This window comes from Myxine glutinosa, chromosome 10, assembly GCF_964187855.1.
Source record: "Myxine glutinosa chromosome 10, kmMyxGlut1.1, whole genome shotgun sequence".
Taxonomy (NCBI): domain Eukaryota; kingdom Metazoa; phylum Chordata; class Myxini; order Myxiniformes; family Myxinidae; genus Myxine; species Myxine glutinosa.
This window is the reverse complement of record NC_136270.1, coordinates 76,102,747-76,120,145: the sequence shown is the minus strand read 5'-3', so window position 1 is coordinate 76,120,145 and position 17,399 is coordinate 76,102,747. Positions and strand designations below refer to the sequence as shown.

Sequence of the window (17,399 nt, the reverse complement as noted above, 5' to 3'; positions counted from 1 at the left end):
AATCCCGACCCGCTAAAATCGGTCATCTCGTTGTTTCAAAGGCAGGGTGATTAATCAATGGTGTGTCATCCACAGGTGGATGTTAAATGGGCGTCCCATCTACTGGCATTAATTGGTGGGTATTAATGACCTTATGGTGTCCTTCGCGAAGAGTAGGTGAGCAATTGCCAGCACAATGTCCAATTTCAAAAATCCTGCACTAGTTAGTGCTGGGAAGGCAATGGCAAACCACACAGCAAAACCCTTTCTCAAGAAGCTACTTTGGAGGGACCGACGCTCTTAGAAGAGTATGTAACATCAGAGAGAGACATTCCACATTGTATTATTACCTATTACCCTCCTATATAAACCTTCACTGCCAAAGCAAGTTAACTTTACCAGCAGAGTTGAAAATATTGTCCAAAAATGTCTCAGTTAACCAACCTTAAATTTTCATTTCATGATTTGTTTGTTAGATTGACCTTTGTCTTTACATCATTGCAAATGTTGATGGTGTTGGTAAAGTGTTTGGATTGAATAACAAGAGCATTCACATCTCACTCACAATTCCCATCATAAAACAACATGCAGTTCCACTCTGACATTAAAAGCCTCTCGTGGGGGTAATACCAGATTCTGCTTTGATTTAATGAAAGCTGACTACAGATAATCTTTGGTGGAGAAATAATGGAGAATTCACTGAGAGTACAATATCATCAAATGAAAATTGCAAACTTTAACTTTTATGTTTTGCAACGAAAGGTCAAAATCTTATCAATTTCTGGAGCACACCTGCTTGACGACTCAACTCAAAAAGGGAACTTGGTGTGTAACACTGCTTCAGTCATGATAAACCTCCGGATTTCTTCAATGATGTTTAACATCATTGTTTTGTGAACATTGAAGTATATACGTGAACGCGACGCGGCGAATCGTGTTCTATGAATTATCTTGTTTGGATTTGTTTGCTGAAATGCCTATTATTCTTCCATTGCTTTTTTCTTTCTTCTTAACATTAAAAACATAAATATTCTATGTGAACTGAATAAATCCTTACAAAGACAATTTTGAAGCTGATATTTAAGATCCATGTAACCGAATCAAGAAAGTAAGTTAATCTGACGTTAAATTTGACATAAAGTACAAGGAGGAACACTATAATTTATTTGTCGAGAATAACGAGGGACACTATAATTTATTTGTCGAGTATAAGGAGGAACACTATAATTTATTTGTTGAGTACAAGGAGGAACACTATAATTTATTTGTCGAGTATAACGAGGAACACTATAATTTATTTGTCGAGTATAAGGAGGAACACTATAATTTATTTGTCGAGTATAAGGAGGAACACTATAATTTATTTGTCGAGTATAAGGATGAACACTATAATTTATTTGTCGAGTATAAGGAGGAACACTATAATTTATTTGTTGAGTAAAAGGAGGAACACGATAATTTATTTTTCGAGTAAAACGAGGAACACTAGAATTTATTTGACGAGTATAAGGAGGAACACTATAATTTATTTGTCGAGTATAAGGAGGAACACTATAATTTATTTGTCGAGTATAAGGAGGAACACTATAATATATTTGTCGAGTATAACGAGGAACACGATAATTTATTTGTCGAGTATCAGGAGGAACACTATAATTTCTTTGTCGAGTATGATGAGGAACAGTATAATTTATTTGTCGAGTATAACGAGGAACACTATAATTTATTTGTCAAGTATCAGGAGGAACACGATAATTTATTTGTCGAGTATAAGGAGGAACACTAATTTTTTTGTCGAGTGTAAGGAGGAACAATACAATTTATTTGTCGAGTATAAGGAGAAACACTCGAATATATTTGTCGAGTACAAGGAGGAACACTATAATTTATTTGTTGAGTACAACGAGGAACACTATCATTTATTTGTCGAGCATAATGAGGAACACTATAATTTATTTGTCGAGTATAAGGAGGAATACTATAATTTATTTGTCGAGTATCAGGAGGAACACTATAATTTATTTGTCGAGTATAATGAGGAACACTATAATTTATTTGTCGAGTATAACGAGGAACACTATAATTTATTTGTCAAGTATCAGGAGGAACACTATAATTTATTTGTCGAGTATAACGAGGAACACTATAATTTATTTGTCGAGTATAAGGAGGAATACTATAATTTATTTGTCGAGTACAACGAGGAACACGATCATTTATTTGTCGAGTATAATGAGGAACACTATCATTTATTTGTCAAGTATCAGGAGGAACACGATAATTTATTTGTCAAGTATAAGGAGGAATACTATAACTTATTTGTCGAGTACAACGTGGAACACTATCATTTATTTGTCGAGTATAACGAGGAACACTATAATTTATTTGTCGAGTCTAACGAGGAACACTACAATTTATTTGTCGAGTAAAAGGAGGAATACTAAAATTTATTTGTCGAGTACAATGAGGAACACTATCATTTATTTGTCGAGTATAACGAGGAACACTATCATTTATTTGTCGAGTATAACGAGGAACACCATAATTTATTTGTCGAGTACAACGAGGAACACTATCATTTATTTGTCGAGTATAACGTGAACACTGTAATTTATTTGTCGAGTATAAGGAGGAACACTATAATTTATTTGTTGAGTATAGGAGGAACACTATAATTTATTTGTCGAGTATAAGGAGGATCACTATAATTTATTTGTCGAGTAAAACGAGGAACACTAATTTATTTGTCGAGTATAACGAGGAACACTATAATTTATTTGTCGAGTATAAGGAGGAACACTATAATTTATTTGTTGAGTATAACGAGGAACACTATAATTTATTTGTCGAGTATAACGAGGAACACTATAATTTATTTGTCGAGTATAAGGAGGAACACTATAATTTATTTGTTGAGTACAAGGAGGAACACGATAATTTATTTTTCGAGTAAAACGAGGAACACTAGAATTTATTTGACGAGTATAAGGAGGAACACTATAATTTATTTGTCGAGTATAAGGAGGAACACTATAATTTATTTGTCGAGTATAAGGAGGAACACTATAATATATTTGTCGAGTATAACGAGGAACACGATAATTTATTTGTCGAGTATCAGGAGGAACACTATAATTTCTTTGTCGAGTATGATGAGGACCACTATAATTTATTTGTCGAGTATAACGAGGAACACTATAACTTATTTGTCAAGTATCAGGAGGAACACGATAATTTATTTGTCGAGTATAACGAGGAACACTATAATTTATTTGTCGAGTATAAGGAGGAATACTATAATTTATTTGTCGAGTACAACGAGGAACACGATCATTTATTTGTCGAGTATAATGAGGAACACTATCATTTATTTGTCAAGTATCAGGAGGAACACGATAATTTATTTGTCAAGTATAAGGAGGAATACTATAACTTATTTGTCGAGTACAACGTGGAACACTATCATTTATTTGTCGAGTATAACGAGGAACACTATAATTTATTTGTCGAGTCTAACGAGGAACACTACAATTTATTTGTCGAGTATAAGGAGGAATACTAAAATTTATTTGTCGAGTACAATGAGGAACACTATCATTTATTTGTCGAGTATAACGAGGATGGGGAGAGAGGGGGAAGCACACAAGTAAAACATTTGAGAGCATGGACATCGGGAGATCTGTGAGGGGGAGGGCTTGGGGGGAAGAGGAATGGGAAGGGGGGTGGGGTGGGAGAGGTATAAAACACATGGACACTGCGAGGACTTTACTACCGGAGGTTACTACCGGAGGAGGGAGTAACCAGGGAGAGATATTAAGGAATCAGAGACATCATGAAGGAGGAAAGTTTCTGTTAAGCAGATTAAGTCTGGTTTGTCAGAAGCAACCTGTATGGAGAGATCAATCAGGTTTGAGCAAAGGCCCCGGATGTTTGAGGTCAATACCATTAAGGAAGAGGAGGGCGGAGCATCGGATGCAGGACAGGAGAGGGGTAGGGTAAGATGAGGAAGAGGAGGAGGAGGTAGGGAGAGCTGTTGATAGTGTGTCAGAGATTTCAGAAGAGCAAGGAGAAAGGGAAGGTTGAGGAGGACAAAAGGTTTGATGGTGATTGGATGAGGTACAGTGAGGTGTTGTTTGAGGAGGAAGGGCATAGTGAGGCAGAAGGTTGGGGGAGATGGATGTGATAGTTGGAAGGGGGAAGAAGCGGGGAGGACGCTTTGAGGAGGAGGGGTGAGAGGGGGGAAATGGAGAAAAAAGGAGGGTGGGGTGAGCGGGGAGTTTTGGAGGGAAGGGGTGCAGAGCGAGTTTAGGAGGGAGGGGTGAGGGGGGAGATTTGAAAGGGATGGGTGAGGAGGGAATTTAGGAGGGGAAGGATGAATTTGGATTTTAGAAAGTGTTGAACAATTCATGGAAAACTGACATTTTTTGCTAAATGAGTTTCTTAAGCTCTGGTGCAAGCTCTTCTGGTGAAACTGTGAAAATCAAGACTATGCTCACATTCACTCGGTCATTCCTTTTTTCCCCGCCTCTGCAACAAACGACCACCCTCTCTTCAATCGCACTCCTCCCTCCAGGTCTTCAAAATGGCTGTCCACTACCATCTCTTATCTTTCCCTATCCAAAACCTTCATCTTTTCTACCCCCATTAAACCACCCATTTCCACCTCCTTCAAATTCCGTTTTTTCCCTAACAGTCCTTGTTGTGTCCAAATTGTTTATCCTGATTACCACGCCCCAGCCTTCTCCCTTCCACAGATCTCCAGATGTCACTATTCTCTACTGTTGTTGTGCTTCCCTCTCTCTTCCCCTCTTGTCTCCCGCTGCCTCTATTATATGTTATATGTGTTAGCTCTTACACGAGCCTAAACTTAGCATCCAAAAAAAAACAAAAAAAGAAATTTTAAGATAATTTAAAAGATAATTTTAAGTCACCATATGAGAAAGAGGAGAAACGTTACCAGCTAGAATAGTAATGACTGATGAGTTAGATTGTAGGCGAGGTAGACATCTACAGCGAGGGAGGCGGCTCACGCAGGCTTAGCTCCGAGAGCTGAGAAGGAAAGGTGGGGTTGATACCAGCATTTGTTGCCACCCTAGGTTTGGCAGAGGCTGAGGAGTAAAGAACGGGGCAACTCCCTGTTGCTGTGCCGGTCACATGAGCCTTGGAGGAAAGGTGCTCAGGGACCACAATGGGCATTGCTATCGGACCCGGAGCCCACCTCGGAGCAAGAGGAGCCCACTGCAGCAGGAGAAGAACCAGGCTGGCTTAGCAGGCTAACCAGGCTAACAACTGGCTCATGGCTATGGAGCCATCTAAGATGACATAGCGCAGTGGCAGTGATGGACTGATGAGTGAGTGATAGCAGCAGAGGGGACATTGAAACTATATGTTAAATTTATTCATTGTAGTTTGAGGAAGACAAATGATGAATTGCGAAAGATGATGGGAATAGAGCCTGTGATTGATGCTGTAAAGAGGAACAGGTTGAGATGGATTGGTCATGTGTTGAGGAAGGATGAAAGTGACTGGTTGAGAAGAGTGATGGAAATGAATGTAGAAGGAAGTAGAGGACGGGGAAGACCAAGAAAGACTTGGCTAAAGATGGTGGAAGAAGAAATGCGGGCAAGGGGGTTAACAAGGAGAGATGCAGAAAATAGGGCAAAATGGAGAAGATTGTCATGGGGACCGCACGGCTAACCCCCACTCTAGCCAGGGAAAATGGCCTTTAAAATGCATGTTGTGTTTGTTGTTGTCGCTTGAGGACTGATTGAATTATGGTGTGACTTTCTCCTCCTCCCTTTTCTTGCTTTGGCAGATTTGGAATGAATGAAGACAGAGGGAAAGTGTGCTGATGTGGAATTATCCTCCAGTTAGTGTCAATGATATCGAAGGCAAGGAGGGTGGAGATGGAAGCATGAAGGAGGGGTGAGGTCGAAGTTTGCAAAGGAGGTCAAATGCAAGAATGGTGCAGAGTGGAGGGTTAGGCATCTGAACAAAGGGGGAAGAGTTAGCAGAGACGTGAAAAACAAAATGGGACGAAAATAAAATGTGCAGAGTGTGGACTGCTGAAAAAGGAGGAGAGTCAGGGAGTAGTTATGATGGAATTTGAATTGTACCCGTGACAATGACGAAATGGGGGCATGAAGGAGATAAAATGGATCCAAGTATGAATGCAGCAAAGTCAAAGCTCCACCACAAACAGCAATGAAGCAACATAATGGAAGAAAACACATGACAAATTACACACAACTGGGCAGGAAGGAAGAGGGCAATGAACTGTTTCACGCGAAGGCCAATACAGTAAAGGCAAAATGTTTAATCACCATTCAATGCTCGAGCGACAAGCCAGCCACCATCGTACCCGATCTCCCGCTCACCCTGCCCTTTCCCGAAAACCCAACCTTGCTCCCGATCAGGGACGTCTGCCCAATTACCGTAAAGCACAATATTCTCCATTCCGTTACCGTAAAGCACAATATGTTGCATTCCTTCCTTCTTCAGCTTACACAAACATATCTACAGTACTTCCAATTGCACTCATAACAGAAAATGCCCCTGTGCACCACACCAACAATTTGCGAAGAAACATGGAGATGATAAATCCCACCCCCGATATCCAAAATCTTAAAAGATTGATAATGATCAGCTATTCATGTCAACCATCCACTAAACACCAAGTGATTTCCCCTTTCCCTTTTTGAAACCACAAAAACACAAGCAATACCAATGACCCGAGCAGCTTGCAGTCAAACCATTGCAGTTTGCCTTTGACACCAAAAATACCCAAAAATCACGCACCCTAACAATAAAACCAAATCTTCGAAGAAAGTTCATTACAAATCACAAATGCAGTCGGTTAGGGGGTCTTCTGGAGGCAAGAAGAGCGATGAGGCACTCCCTCTTCTGTTGATGCCACAGGAGGTGATAGTTCACTTTTCTCAACAGCAGGAATTCCCTGGAAAGCAACCTTGCTTGCGAGGGCCTCCTGGAGCATGGCCATCTGGAATGATATCTGCCACTCTATCCAGGTGGTCGTCCCGACGGACGGTTCCAATGGACCCGGTATGTCACTAGTTAAAGGAGAGGGTGCCAGTCACACATGATCCACATGTCTCCTGACATTCCAGCCATCCATGAGTTTCATGATAAGAGACGAACCAAATTTCTCCAGAACGGACCCCGCCCCCCTCCTCCCCCAACCAGCGATTACCCCGACTGAAATTGAAATTCAAATTGAGCACATACACGCGATCTCCCACATTTAAAAAACCTCTCCTTAGATTGCCTGTCATGACAGGACTTCCGCTTCACTTGGACTTTGCAGACCTTTGCATACTCATCCGGCTGTAACAGGTCCAGGTCGGTCCTCAACTTCCTTCCCATCAAAAGCTTCGAGGGTGACCTCCCAGTGGTCGAATGGGTGTTACGCGTTATTTGAAAAGGAATCGGGCCACTCTCGACTCAATGCTACCCCGATTGAGCTTTTACATACCTTGACTGTTTGCACAGAATGTTCAGCCAAACCATTTGACCCGGGATGGTATGGTGTTGAGGTAAGATGGATGATTCCATTGGCATCCATAAACCTACCAAATTCACTACGAGTGAATGATGGACCATAATCTGACTCAAGAGTCTAGAGTAATCCATAGTTAGCAAATGAGGTCCATAGTTTGCTGATGGTTGCCTCGGATGAAATTATTGTCATGGGGTGAACGTCCATCAACTTAGAATAGGCATCAGTGATGACCAGGAACATTTTGCTCAAAAATGGCCGAGTAAAGTCAATGTGTATATGCTCCCAAGGTTTCTGGAGCCGTTCCCAAGGATGCATTGGTGATGGCGCCGGCAACTTTGCATTTGCCTGACATGGGGGGGGGGGGGGGGGGGCAGTTCCTAACTGTGAAGTGTCCATGTCCGTACTGCGCTGGATGATGGAAGGTGACGAGGAGATCCTCAGCGGGAGGCAGCTATATCTGAAAAGGCCGCGGTGAGTATTTATGGTTTGCAATCCTTGGAGGCCTCATCCAAAGGTAATTTCAAGTAAGCATTGCTGAGATCAAGTTTTGTGAGTCTGTCCTCCATTTAAGGTGGCATACAAATCCTCAAGCCGCGGAATCAGATAACTGTCTTGTCTTGCTGCTTGATTTACAGTAAGCTTATAATCACCACATATGTGGACTTGGCCATCACCTTTTAGGACTGGCACAATTGGAGCTGCCCAGTCTGAGAACTCTACTGGTTCTAAAATCCCTTCTTTCTGAGGGCGCTCCAGCTCACGGTATACCTTCCCCTTCATGGCATAGGGCACCAGCTGCGGTTTGAAAAATTTAGGCTGAGCTAATGGATTTAGGCTGATAATGGATCCATATGAATTTTGGCAGTCATGCTCTTCACTCTGCCTCGTACGCTCTGAAAAACCTCTGGTTATTGATCCACCAAGGGCTTGTGGGATGCTGATATCCCAATGTGACAAATCTCAGCCCAATTAAGTTTGAATACTCTCAGCCAGTCCCGCCCCCACGAGTATTGGACCACGAGACTTGGACCGATACCATCCACGATCATGAGAGGTATGGTAGATCTCTGGCCACCGTAGTGGACATCAACATCAATATATCCAACCACTTTGATCAGCTCCCCGGTGTATGTGTGTAGAACAGCCCCAGATTTGCGCACCACTGGAGCTTTAGATCAAAGGTCTTTGGAAGACTTGGCACTCATCACTGAAATGGAGGCTCTGGTATCAATTTGCATTTTAACAATATTCCCATCGATGACAAAATCTGCTTCCAGGGGGTGAATTCCCCTATTCCCAGAACTGACATTACACGTGCAATAAACATCGTCTGAAACCTCCCCATCCTCAAATTCAGAATCATGTTGCACCATATTTGTTGCATGTTGCCCTTCCTGTCTCTCAATTGGATTCCGGGACCTCTTCTTTCTACAAGCCCAGGCAATATGCCCCACATGGAGACAGTAATTGCACTCAGCATCCTTAAACCAACATTCATCTGGCGAATGAAATGTACTGGAACTTCAGGAATATCAGGTGAAATTTGCCTTTGAACTTTGGCCCCTGCTCTCATTTTGGGTGACCCCGTTACCCCCAGTTGCCCATGCTGGTTGTACCCCGGAACTGCTTGTACTGGTGGTTTTGGCCTGAACTTTTTGTACTTTTCCTGCTCACCCTTGGGGAAAAACAGAGGCATTCATTGCCTGAATATCTGTTGCATTTTTAGCAGCAACCTCCATGCCTTGAGCTAGTTCCATTGCTTTCTTGAAATCTAACTCCATTTCTGACAGCAACCTATGTTGAATGTGCTCATCTTGGACCCCGCACACCAGTCTACCCCTGAGCATTTCCTTCAGTGTCGCCCTAAACTCACAGAACTCTGACACGAGCCTCAGATTCGGCAACAAATGCTGTGATTGATTGTCCTGGTTTCTGAAACACGAATTTAATTTTAATCTTTGTACAATCGGAGACGGTTTGGGATGAAGGTGTTCTTGAATTGGCTCACACAGTTCTTCGAAGGTTTAGTCAGACGGTTTGGCAGGCGACATAAGACTACGCATAAGGCCATACGTTTGAGATCAACAAACACTGAGTAAAACAGCCTGCCGTTTGCCAGCATCTTCAATATCATTAGCGATGAAGTACTGGCCGAGCCGCTCCGTATATTGGGCCCAGTCATCAGCATCTGCGTTGAATTCAATAATCTTGCCGAATTGCGCAATGATTCACCCCAAAATAATTCACAGAAAGTTCATGTATTGCCGATTTATCCTCGTCGCCGACTGATGTGTATCAGGCAAAGGCCAATCCAGTAAAGGCAAAATGTTGAATCACCGTTCAATGCTCGAGCTGCAAGCCAGCCGCCATCACGCCCGAGCTCCTGCTCTCCCCGCCCCTTCCCGGAAGCCCAACCTTGCTCCCGATCAGCGACGTCTGCCCGATTACCGTAAAGCACCATCTGCTCCATTCCATTACCGTAAAACACAATATGTTACAGGCACGATAAATAATGGAATGTCACATGATGTTCAAAGTCAGATCACTTTTTTATTTTCAGAAACATTCGAGGGAGCATGATCACACCCTGTCGGATCTCAGCTGTACGTAAACCATAAACAATTGGAATTGCAAGAGGCTGCAGCAAATAGAAGAATGAATCACTCAGGTGTTTGAAAACGTGAGAGAAAGACTTTCCAGCTGACAGACGCTGAGAAAAAATATTGAAAAGACGGAGAAAAGGAAGAAACAAAGTACCAGCCAATGAGTGATACATGTGTGCAGAGCCTTACTCCTTCCATCGGGGTCCTTGGAAGAACATAAACATGTGTACAAAATGAAACCATACGTGATGATGACAACAGTGATGATATAGCAGAGCATAATAGAAGACAATGCAATTCCATACATACTATTAACTGTGATATCATCACATGACAGTTTAGCTATAGCAATGAAAACACATCCTACATTAGGAAGTTCATCCTTGCAGAACGTCAATCGCAACAATAACAAGGGTTGAACACTTCTCGTGATGAAACACCAGCACAGTGTGGCCCACATCACTATGTGAGCTTTGCTGTTCGTGATCAGAACACCATACCGGAGCGGATGGCAGACGGCCAGGTAACGATCGATAGCCATGATCCAAGTATGTAAGTTTCCATCCCAGCATAAAATGAAATGAAAAAAGCTTGAATGAAACAATGACCGATCCAAGTTTCGTTATTTACAATGATACTGTACATGAGCCGAGGCAGCACATTTGTTGAGCATATGATATCCATGAATAACAAATAAGCAAGAAAGATATAGACAGGTTTGTGTAACTGATTTCTGAGGATAATGAGCAGAATCAACATCAGGTTGACAGTGACCGTTACAATGTAGATGAAGAAGAAGACACTGAAAGTCCAGGGCCGAATCTGCGCTGGCTCATTGAAAATCACTTGGAGGAAGAACACATGCTTCAGTGACTGATTCATCTCAAGAAAGGCTTGACGACCCTGGGGGAGAAATATGAAATAATGATAAACTAAAATACTAAAAATAAAAAAGTAATACTAAATAGAATTAACATTCAACCTAATAACATAATTAACATTAAATCTAATAACATTAAACCATTAAAAATAAGAAAAATTAAAATATAATGAAAACAAGCATTCAGAGTATTGCGCTGCAATACATTTCCCCTGCCAAAGTTCAAAGTGCCATAACTTTGTCAAAAATGATCGAATATGCAAATTTATGCACGGTTGATGCTGGTTTTCAAACTTGATCTGAGGTATACTGTGACACGTGTGTCACGCCTCGCCTCGTTGATAAGCCCGCAAGGTCGCTCCGTGGAGCGGCCTGCACGTATTGCACTGTGTGAATTATATAAATTATTACCAACTCACGGTCTGAGGTACAGGCGATTCAAGAGATATCCATTTTTATTTTTATTTTTTTCGTTTAATTAACGATATCTGCCAAACCACGTGTCCTATCGCAAATTCCAAAAGGACATTTTCGTAGACTGACATGCTGAACAGATCTGTGAAGTTTCCCCTCGATTGGATCAAAAATGAGGGAGGAGCTCGGTTTTAAAGGTTCATGCTTAAAGACGTCATAACTCTGAAACCATCAGTAATAGTCAGGTTCACTATGTTAACAAATATAACTTCGTTCAAAATTTTGGTAGATTAGCAAAACTATACATTTTGGAATATTCAGAGCATGAGGAATCCAAAAATTAATGTTTACATTTGCGTAGACACCTTTGCGAAAATGACACTCAGGACAGTGATGAAGATAGTCAGGTTCACTATGTTAACAAATATAATTTCTTTCAAAATTTTGGGATTAGCAAACCTGTACATTTTTGGAATCTTCAGAGCATGGAGAATCTGAAAATCAATGTTGGCATTTGCACAGACACCTGCATGGCCGCCATTTTGGATTTTGAAAATGGCCGCCATAAAATACATATTTTGCGCGATCTCGGCTTCTAGTCAACCTAGAGACTTAATTAAATATGCTAATCCTATGTTTTCTGGGTCAAGGAATCCAATAAAGGCTCCAAAATAGTGCTCAGGATTATAGAAAAGCAACAAACAAAGGTAATTGAAAACCATTGTCTTTATATTTGTGATATAACTGTATTACATAATACATGATATTGCAAGTCCTTTGAAGTTATAGGTTGTTATAGGAAGTTATAGGTAGTATCAGATTGAACTATAAGGCCTATACACAGGATCTACGAGGTCTATGCCGTTCAGGAATATGCTTTTACCGATCTTCATCACTGTCCTGAGTGTCATTTTCGCAAAGGTGTCTACGCAAATGTAAACATTAATTTTTGGATTCCTCATGCTCTGAATATTCCAAAAATGTATAGTTTTGATAATCTACCAAAATTTTGAACGAAAAAACATAGTGAACCTGACTATAATTTACTCGTACCCGACTGCAAAGCCGCAATGAGCCGGCGAAGCCAAAGCCTCTTGCCACTATTTTACCCATCACTATGGCATCAGTAGGTTAGGTAGTTGGTAGTAGGTAGTTGGTAGTAGGTAGGTGTAGTAAGTACCGTACCTAGTTCAAAATGACACCATTTGCATTCTGGATGAGATTAAAATTTATAAAATTTCCTTCTTGATTAATTCGGTGAATTCCGTCTCAACTTCGGATATTTCTGGCCATGAAAAAATAATTTCTAAAAAATAATTCTTCGTCAATTTTAGAATATTTGACGCAGTTTTCAGCGCCCGAAATGTGGTAATAAGCTTTTTTGAAATAATTTTTCAAATGCTTGAATCTCATTGGTTCCGGTAATTGGTGACGATTTTCGTTGAAGATAACCAGGGCCCGTGTGGGCCCAGGGAACGAGGTTGGTCTTAAAGTATTTTAATTACAAATTAGAGGTGCATAAGATTGTGAATCAAAAAAAGACGGGTGAAACAAACTCCTATTGAACATTTTCGCAATTTTTTTATGCATACTTCCGCATCCGGAAGTTGGCGGCCTCCATTGAGTGATTTGGTTTTTGAAATATTTATTCAAATGCTCGAATCTCATTGGTTCCGGTGTTTGGTGACGATTTTCGTTGAAGATAACCAGGCCTGTGTGGGCCGAGGTTGGTCTTAAAGTATTTTAATTACAAATTAGAGGTGCATGAGATTGTGAATCAAAAAAAGACGGGGGAAACAAACTCCTATTGAACTTTTTTCAATTTCTTATGCATACTTCCGCATCCGCAAGATGGCGGCCTCCATTGAGCGATTTGGTGCGTCAAAGCTTCGAAATTCTCAAGGGATCCAGCAAAATCTGGCTTTTCAACATAATACATACGCGTTCATTGACAACAACGGCTTCGCCGGCTACTAGTACCCGACTGCAAAGCCGCAATGAGCCGGCGAAGCCAAAGCCTCTTGCCCCTATTTTACCCATCACTACGGCATCAGTAGGTAAGGTAGTTGGTAGTAGGTAGGTGTAGTAGGTACCGTACCTGGTAAGACTTGGTAAAAGAGAAGAGCAGACAGACCTCCCCAATACCTACATACAATAAATGTCACAAGAAGCTTAAGGAAGTAACTATACGATGTGCTAACTTAAGGCCTATTTTAAGATATTTTAACTGGGCTTAACATACGTTTTCACAGTATGTGTGTAGTCTTATAACTTCAGTCGCTGTCAGGACTGGTTCTCTCTGGGCACTGCGGCTTCCCCCACCAGAAGAAGTTAGCTTGCAGTAAGATCAGTGCCGACAGGTCAGACGATAGCGCCGTTTCAACGGCAATGTGTGACTGTCGTTAATCAAACCTTGTCGATGGCGCTGATTGGCTGACCTAAACTGATCGCTGATTGGTCAGCTCACAAAATTTCGCAAATTCAGACCTAAAATTTTGCATTCTGGATGAGATTAAAATTGGTTATAATTTACTTCTTGATTAATTCGGTGAATTCCGTCTCAACTTCGGATATTTCCGGCCATGAAAAACTATCCCCTACGGCCGCGAGATTTCTAAAAAATAATTCTTCATCAATTTTAGAATATTTGACGCCGTTTTCACCCTCCAAAACGTGTAAAAAGCTTTTTAAAAATATTTTTTCAAATGCTCGAATCTCATTGGTTCCGGTGTTTGGTGACGATTTTCGTTGAAGATAACGAGGTTTGTCTTAAAGTATTTTAATTACAAATTAGAGGTGCATAAGATTGAGAATCAAACAAAGACGGGTGAAACAAACTCCTATTGAACTTTTTCGAAATTTTTTAATGCATACTTCCGCATCCGTAAGATGGCGTCCTTCATTGAGTGATTTGGTTTCTGAAATATTTTTTCAAATGCTCGCATCTCATTGGTTCCGGTGTTTGGTGACGCTTTTCGTTGAAAATAACCAGGCCCGTGCGGGGTGAGGTTGGTCTTAAAGTATTTTTATTACAAATTAGAGGTGCATAAGATTGTGAATCAAACAAAGATGGGTGAAACAAACTCCTATTGAACTTTTTTCAATTTGTTATGCACACTTCCTCATCCGCAAGATGGCGGCCTCCATTGAGCGATTTGGTGCGTCACAGCTTCGGAATTCTCAAGCCAAGGGATCCACCATAATCTGGTTTTCAACATAATACGTACACGTTTATTCATAACATAATACGTACGCGCTTCGCCGGCTATTATATTTTTCGGTTCACGATCAATGATCGATGTGTATATATATGTTGCTCACCTTGGCTCCGCCCCTCCTGAAAAAGCGTGCTGTGTAACGCTTTTTACGTTCGCGAGACGAGGCTGAGGGCGCGCGTTGCGGCTTGAGGAGAGCTCTAGAATAAACAAAGTGCCATAACTTTGTCAAAAATGATCGAATATGCAAATTTATGCACGGTTGATGCTGGTTTTCAAACTTGATCTGAGGTATGCTGAGACACGTGTGTCACGCCAAGCCTCCCTGATAAGCCCGCAAGCTCGCTCCGTGCAGCTTTTGCACGAGGACGACCCCAAGGACCTCTCCTGGTCCGAATCCCGCAGCCCGGGGACCAAATCCCTCCAAGGCTGCGCCAAATCAATTTCCCATTTAAATATAAATTTCCTTTTTCTTTTAAAAATGTATATCTCCCATGCCAAACCGCAGTTGCAGGTTACAACCCCCTTCTTCTGGTTTTTCTGACCCTCCCTGCAGCTGCTCCAAATTCCCTATTGGGATCGCTTTTTCCGAAGCTCTAGTTCCCGACTACTCCATGTCCAAGTCCAGCTCAGAGCCAAAACACTCCCCTTGCTGGGTATCCAATGTCGGAGCCTCTGCTGCCCAATTGTTTTTCGTGGTGAGGGTCCCCTCGGTCACTTTATTCTCTTCCTGGGGATATTTGATGGACCGGCTCACCTCATATCCCAGACTCTGTTGGATCCGAGCAATCTCCTCCTCGACGATATTGTCCAAAGTGCTCGGTCGCTGCTGTGTCACATCATTAATCTCATCCCCAATCAATTGTGGCCCCAACAGGTCTTTATCTATAACCACCCTGTCTGGTTCCGTTACACGGGCCTCCATTGTTTCCTCCACCTGTTGCTCCAAACCACCGCCCCGGTGCTGCACAAATTCTAATTCCTCTCCCTGCTGGTGCATTCTGGCATCCAGGCAGATCCTACAGCCTTCCAGGTCCTCATATAATAAATATTTCCCATTTACTTCCGAGCCCATATCCTTGACTTTTTCCCAGGGTCCCAGAATCACGAAGACCACCCCTGACCAGGGTGATAGACTAGTGAGACCTCTGTGATAAGTAAATATGTTGAGCCCCATGGTAAAGTGTTTTTAACCCTGTGGCAGAAGATAGTGTGAAATACCCATGATGAGTCCAGGGTCAGAACCTGTGGCAAGTGGGAGCAGAGATTCTATGGTGAGCAAGAGTGCAGACCCTGCGGGAATTGTAGTAGTACAGCCACAAGGAGACCAGTGGAGGGAGTGTGAGCCAGGTATGTGCAGAGGGTAGTGTGGTGGAGTGCCTGCAGGCCCACGAGCTTGAACTGTTGGGAGGAGCAGGTGGTCTTCACCAGATATGTCGCCACACACACAGAGAGTGCAGAGGATGAGAGTAGCCAGGTAAAGTGTTCCTGCTCCTGTGTAGAGGTTCCTTCCAGTGGGGTGTGTGCGTCCATGTGAGTGGAATGAGTGCAGTGATGCGAGGTCTGTGTTTATAGGCTATGCATGCCGAAGATAAGAGGAGAAACGCTTCCAGCCAAAATAGTAATGACTGATGAGTTAGATTGTAGATGGGGTAGAAATCTGCAGCGACGGAGGTTGCTCAACCCATGCTTGGCTCCGAGAGCTGAAAAAGAAAGGTGGGGCCGATACGAGCATCTGTTGCCACTCCAAACTCGGGAAGGTCAAGGAGGAACGGGCTCCTCGACGGCTGCAGGTGACTATTCCGGTACCATGAGCCTTGGAGAAAAGTTGCTCACGGACCACTACAGGTGTTACTATTGGACCACCTAGGAGCAAGAGGCGCCAGATGCAGCATGAGATAAGCCACGCTCAGGGCTATGGAACCCTCTGATATGACATAGGGGTAGCGGGGATACTTCATTTCAACATTGAATGAGATCATTGGCATTTTTGAAAATTTTAGGAAAGATTGAGAAATTTCAGAGTGGGAGGAAATATTCATGTTTTACTTGATTGTAGTATGAGGACTAATTGGATTATGGTGTGCCTTTCTCCTATCATTTCTTGTTCTGTCACATTTGGAATGAACGTAGACTGAGGGAAAATGTGCTGATGTGGACTTAGTCTCCAGTAAGTGTCGTTGATATAGCAGGCAGGGAGGGTTTAGATGGAAGCATGCAGGAGAGGCAAAATACATCCAAGCATGGGTGCAGCATGGTCAAAGCCCCACCACAAACAGCAATGAAGAGACATCATGGAAGAACACACATGTGACTAATTACATACAACTTGGCAGGAAGAAACAGGGCAAGATAGAGATCGGAGGGTCACATGATGTTCAAAGTCAGATAACTTTCACAGGATACAAAATCGTTTTATTATCACAAACATCCGAGGGAGCATCATCATACCCTGACGGATCTCAGCTGTACGTAATCCGTAAACGATCGGAATTGCAATAGGCTGCAGCAAATAGAACAATGAAGTACAAAGGTGTGTAAAAAAGTGAGAGAAAGACTTCCCAGCTGACAGACGCTGAGAGATAACAGTAAAAAGAAAGGAGAAAAGGAAGAGAGAAAGTACCAGCCAATGGGTGAGACAAGTGTGTAGAGCCTTACTACTTCCTTTTGAGTTCTGGGCAGAACATAGACATGTGTACAGAATTAAACCATATGTGACGATGACAACAGTGATGATAGAGCAGAGCATAATAGAAGACAATGCAATTGCATACATACTATTAACTGTG

The 17,399-nt window shown here is 42.1% G+C and overlaps 1 pseudogene; it reads right to left on the bottom strand.

Annotated features, from left to right (window-relative positions):
• Nucleotides 1-10,040: 10,040 nt before the first annotated feature.
• LOC137433610 (olfactory receptor 8G17-like) lies at nucleotides 10,041-15,610 on the bottom strand (annotated as a pseudogene).
• Between the last annotated feature and the right edge of the window lie 1,789 nt (nucleotides 15,611-17,399).